The sequence below is a fragment of the Castor canadensis genome, chromosome 1 (assembly GCF_047511655.1).
Source record: "Castor canadensis chromosome 1, mCasCan1.hap1v2, whole genome shotgun sequence".
In the NCBI taxonomy this organism is placed as follows: domain Eukaryota; kingdom Metazoa; phylum Chordata; class Mammalia; order Rodentia; family Castoridae; genus Castor; species Castor canadensis.
The window spans coordinates 3003429-3009381 of NC_133386.1; positions in this window are offsets into that span (position 1 = coordinate 3003429).

Sequence of the window (5953 nt, forward strand, 5' to 3'; positions counted from 1 at the left end):
TGGATAGTGAACTTGAGAGGCATCAGCAATCCCAGGTAGATCTTTGCATCTCATGCAATTTCAATAATTTTTCATGGAATTTGATAAGCTGATTATTAAGTTTATATAATAGAAGAGCAAAGGGCTGTAATAGACAAGACACAGTGGAAACAAAAAGTGTTCTGTCCTACATGATATCAAGCCCTATATAAACCTATATAGCAAAGAAAATAGTGTTTTATTGGTGCTGGGACAGACAAACGCATCAATGAGTTAGATTAGGGATCCCAGAATCAAAGAGCCCAAAATGAGATGCAGAATAGAAATCTAGTGTATTGCAGACTGATCTCCAGCCTGTGATGGAGCATTGATTGATTCACTAATGATGCTTGACCCCTCGTTTTCCACAATGAAACCAGGTCTCCATCTCGTTCTACGCCCAGAAGTCAGCTCTAGGTGGGCTGCTGTCCCATAGGTGAGAGGCAGTACTGGACGGCTCTAAGGAGGCAGGAGACCATGTTGGGGACAGGAACGGCTCTCTTACACAAAGACACAAAGAAGGTAGGATGAAGAGGCAAGGTGCAATACATCCGACTGCATCAAATTTGGGAGTCTGTTCATCCAAGGACACCATCAAGGAGTGAAAAGAACAGTCACAAAGCAGGCGGATGCTTTGCTGATTGTAAAATCTACAACTGATCAGTGCTTACATTTTAGAAAAACTGGTGTAACTGATTTTTTAAAAAGAGATTCAATGGGAAACTTACAAAAAGGTTTCTTCCTTTACTAATAGGAAAATGGTCTTTTTCATTCCTACTGGATTGAGAAAAATTTAACTGTGACAATGTCAAGTGCTGGCCAGTGTGCACAGGGGACCCTTACCATTGATGGTGGGGCATAAAAACGTTGCATTCTCTTTGGAAAATAAGTCAGCATCTTCCAAAAAATACGAAAATGAACATTACTCAGAAATTCTCCTTCTGTGCTACACCTACCTTGGGAACCTTTGCACATGGGCATCAACAGGTAGAACAACTTTCCCATGAATTTATGACATGGATAGGAATAGCTGGAGTAAAGAGAGACTAGATTTCTGATAACATAAAGGAACTCATTAAATTTTAGGTGTGACAATGATATTATTGATATGGTATCACTCTCATGATATTTTTAATCAAAAAAAAGAAACTTTTCTTTTAGGGTTGCATGCTGCAATGTTTCTTTTACGAATGTCTAGGATTCACTCAAAGCAATGTGGGAGGGGGTCCCTGTGGTGAGGGGCTGATGGAGTAAGTTCACCCACGGGTTTCTTGTTGAGCTGGGTCAGGGGTCCAGGTGCGATTCTGTATGTACCTGTTCAGGGAAGACTGATGCAGCAAAGACAGCCAGATGTGTGGACGTGTGGACCCTGGGTTCAGGTAGTAAGGACCTTCCTTCCCAGGGTGCCAGACTGCCTCACCTCTTCTCCTATCCTCCCTGGGCATTTTTAATCTACTCACTAAAACGCAATGTGAGCATCTTACATCTTAATTTTGTCGGTGAGCTCTTCTGTTTGGGAGCTCTGCAGTAGGTTTTTGGTAGTCAACTTGAGGCTACCTTTCCTTCAAACATCACTTTCCATAAGATGGCGTCAAATAGCAGCCCTACGTTCAGTGACAGCATCACTAACAGAGTGCTACGGGAGATGCTGGAATGATGATGTAAACTCCCACTTTATTTTTTAAACAACCTCCTTTAATATCACATGCGTGTTTTGAATATATTCATGTAACACGCTTACACGTCACGTGGATGACAATCATGGAGGAGCACCACACAGCATGGGAAAAGTGCCATGGGTCAGGATGGTGGAGGATGGGTATTCGTGTTAGGTAGATGGGGACTGGATGAGTGGGACTAGTAAGTAGTAAGTAGTTAGCTACCAACTATTTTAATTGTATTAGGGCTTGGGCTTAACAACACAATATTGACCCCATAAAGACTTGGGTATCAAGACCCCCCCTGCTGTACACTTAAAGTCAATGGATTGAGACAAAATCAGTTTTGTTAAGAAAAGGAAAGAATGGTATGTCTGAAAAGCAAGTTGTCTGTGATAAATAAGGCTTTCAGATAATTATTGGCTTGAATCTTGTCTCCAAATTTAAATACTTTCTACCCTGACAACGTGGCAACAGTGTCCAAAACAATGGTTTAATACAGTAACCAGAGACCACAGGGTATCTAGCAGGTGAATTCAGCTACAAACATTTAGACCCAAAGGAATAAAGTGGGTAAACCTTGCACCAAAGTGCAAGTGAACAACTTCATCTGATACGATGTAAATAACGGCAGGAAGAAAACATGGCTGCTGTGGGTTATTACAAAGTGTCATAATGTACAGGTCCTCTAGGGTAAACAGAATTTTAAAAGGGTTCAATCAGTACATTGCAACTTTAGAATTGACCCTGTTTAGGTAAGGCTCCATGTCTTCTTCATCAGTCCACAGGAAGGGAAGACAGCCCCAAATTCTGAGCTGCTTCCTCCCACGTGGAGGGAAGCCGGAAGTGGTACTCCATCACTGGTTCTCTTGCCAGCATTTGTTGAGAGCTTACTGTGCATCTAGCTGGGCTCCCCAGCTGGGATTCAGGAACCAGAACACAGGCTCAGTCCTCTCCTGTGTATTCAAGGTCCTTGAGAAGAGAGTCTGCCCACCTTAGGAGGCCACAGGAAAAGCTGTCATCACGAAGAAGGCTTTTGATGAAGCCAAGGGTGCAATATATAAATATTTAATGAAGAACGTGGAATGTCAGATATGATGTCAAGCAGAATTGTAATCTATGAAAGTTCATTTTCTGTGGGTTGGGTTGCAAGAACTCTTGGAAATTAGAAAGTTAGTTAATTATGGGGGTGGAGCTAGGGATGGCCTTAGAAATTCATGCAGTCAATTATTCTTTCATTTCATAGGCAATAATCTTTTTTTTTCTTTTATTATTCATATGTGCATACAAGGCTTGGTTCATTTCTCCCCCCTGCCCCCACCCCCTCCCTTACCACCCACTCCACCCCCTCCCTCTCCCCCTCACTCCCTCAATAATCTTTTATGTACAGCAAGCATGTCGTTGGCATAACTACTACATCTATAGAAAAGAAAGAAATGTCAGGTACAACTGTAGTTCCAGCTGCTTGGGAGGCTGAGGTGGGAGGATTGTTTAAGCCTAGGAGTTCCAGAACAAATCTGAACAATAGTGAACCCAGAAAGGTAAGAGGGAAGGAAAGGAGGAAGAGAGGGATGGAGGGGAGGAAGGGAGAAAGGAAGGTAGGTAGAAAGCAAGGAAGAGAAGGAAGAAGGGAGGGAGGGAGAGGAGGAAGTGGGAAGGAAGGAAGGAAGGAAAATAAGAAGGAAGGAAGGTAGGAAGGAAGGAAGGTAGGAAGGAGGAAAGGGAGAAAAGGAAGAGAGGGAGGGAGAAAGGAAGGGAAGAAAGAAAGAAAAAGGAAAGAAAGATGGAAAAGCTTCCATTCTCTGTCCTTTTCAACTGACAAGAGGATGAGAAAGGACTCAAGAAGAAGATGCTTGTGAGCAATTGTGTTTCATATTTCAAAGTTTAAAGATTTTGGAATATTTGCACAGACTTTATTTCCCTAACCTGAAAATCCAAAATCCAAAATGCTCCAAAATCTGGAAGTTACTGAGTGTTTATATAGGCTCTTAAAGAGTTTGAGATTTCAGATTTTTGAATTAGGGTTACTTGACCCATTATAAAAGAACAAATGAATAGGGAAGGCCACATGTACAAAGTAACTTTCTAGGTTGGGTCTTGATTTAAGCCAAGGGTTATAGCAGACAGCCCAGGGACCAGTCATCTAGTACACTTGTCACAATCTTTCCATGGAGGAAGCCTGCAGGGCACATTTTCAAGAGTGAAGAGAAAGACACTGCTCAACCCATAGGACTGATGAGACAAAGATTGAGACAGTCTTTGGCTTGGTAAACGGAATTTCCATATCCACACTCAGAAAATAAGTCTGTGGTTTTACGCTGGGCAGTGCACAGATTTATTTTAGGAGAACCTCTCTCACCTCAGTGTATGACCAAAACCATCAGGATCAGAGCTACCCCTTACTTACCTTCACAGGCCTTTGTGTGGAACCGACATGTCTACACTTTCAAGTGTAAAAGGAACTCAGGCTCAAGATGTCAGGTGGCTTTCATGTTCAAAGGCCATTCACCTGACCTTTAATCCTATACTCTAGCCAACTGATGCTTCACTCTGTATCCTGTTGTACAAATAACAAAATTCCCAAATCTTTACATTTTAATTAGATTCTAAAATTTTAACAAAATTTTGTTTTCCCTTGAACATGTGAAATGGTCTGAGGATAAAAATTTATGCCCTGCACTATATATAAAGTTCCTACACATCCCCAAGTTGTCCCTTGGTGGCTTTCATCTTGATCCCCTATCACCCAAATGAAGTGCTGTAATCTCCCACAGTTCTGACAGCCTGCTCCTGAAGTGAATCCTGTTTCACTGTTGGATAAGGAGCTGATAATCAGAGTCTGAAAGACCAAGGCGCACACTCCATTCATCTTTCTCCTTTGGCTTTGGGATTTCTACTGTCCACTAGGAAATGGAATTCTGGTTCCACAAACCTGGGCTACCCCAGCACTTCTTACCTGTCTCCTCTACATTGCCCTCTGTTATGAAAACTTAATGGGTGTGGGGGGGTAGATAATAGCACCTACCTCACAGGGCTCTTTGAAAACTAGATTAGCTCGATGTATTTAAGTTTCCTCATGGCTCCGCTCCTGCTTTTCCCTCTGTCTGTCCTGTGTTTATGACCCAGCATCTCAGACTGGATTCATGGTATTCCAGGGCAGATTCCCCTGTGTTGTAATCTTTTGGATCACAACTTTTCTCCAGATTTCAAAAGGAAATAAATCAACAAGTTCCCACTCCCATGTCTTCTCCCCAACTCCCCAGGTCAGATTGCTTCTGTAACTAGTGTGGATGTAGAGGTGGGAGAAACACATTTGTTTCTACTTCCTGTATATTTAGACTAATCCAGAGGCAATGAGAGGAAGGCATCAGAAATCACATCGCAGCTCTGGCTTTTACTCTTTCTGTGAGCCTTAGCTGCCTTGCATGCAAGACTGGACTGTCACCTCACACACTGTCATGTCTAAATAACACGTAGGCCCCAGTGACCACCAGCCTCTTGTTTTCTGAGGTGGGGCCTGGTGCCACCTTGAAGCTGTGACTGTGGGTCACAGAATGTGCTGACTCTGTTTATTTCCAAATGTGTGCTCCTCTGAGGGGCTCTTCAGCTGGAAAAATCCTCCAGTGGGAATCACAGATCCATGTCTGTTCTTGAAGCTGGGTTGAGCTCTCCCCTGTGCCCTGGTTTTATTATCAGTCTGATACTTGATATGTAGGGAAGACTTGTGTAACTCCTCAGCACCCAGCTCCCCCAGGTCACTGTCCTCCGCCCCCCCCTGCCCCCTTCCCGTCCTTGGGTCTCCAGTAGTATGGGGATGGGGGCCCATCTGCCCTGTGCTGCATTGTCCCACTACTCACACTTGCAGAGGATCCTTAAATCCCATCTCGCTCCTGCTGCATTTGGTTTACTGTTGTGCTCATCTATCAGACTCATGGGAATTCCCGTGAGAAGCCTCTAACACTAAGCCATGCCCTTCTAAGACTTTTGAGGGACTGAGACTTCCGCCCACCTGGATGCAGAAGGCCACCCAAACTGGTCATTTAAGAACTGAGCCTGGTGCCCCTTCCAGCCCTCCCGCTCAGATCTTTTCCTGTCCCCTATTAGCACCAGCATCTCCAGCTAGGGCCCCGCCCCTCCTGACCTCCCCTCCCCTGGCTCTTACTGAGTAGGTGATTGCGTCTTTGAGTCTCTACTGTCATTAAAATTGACTCTGTCTCTCAGTTTGCCTTCTCATCTTTGCTTCCTTGCATCTGCTACCTGGTGCAAGCATCTAGGTT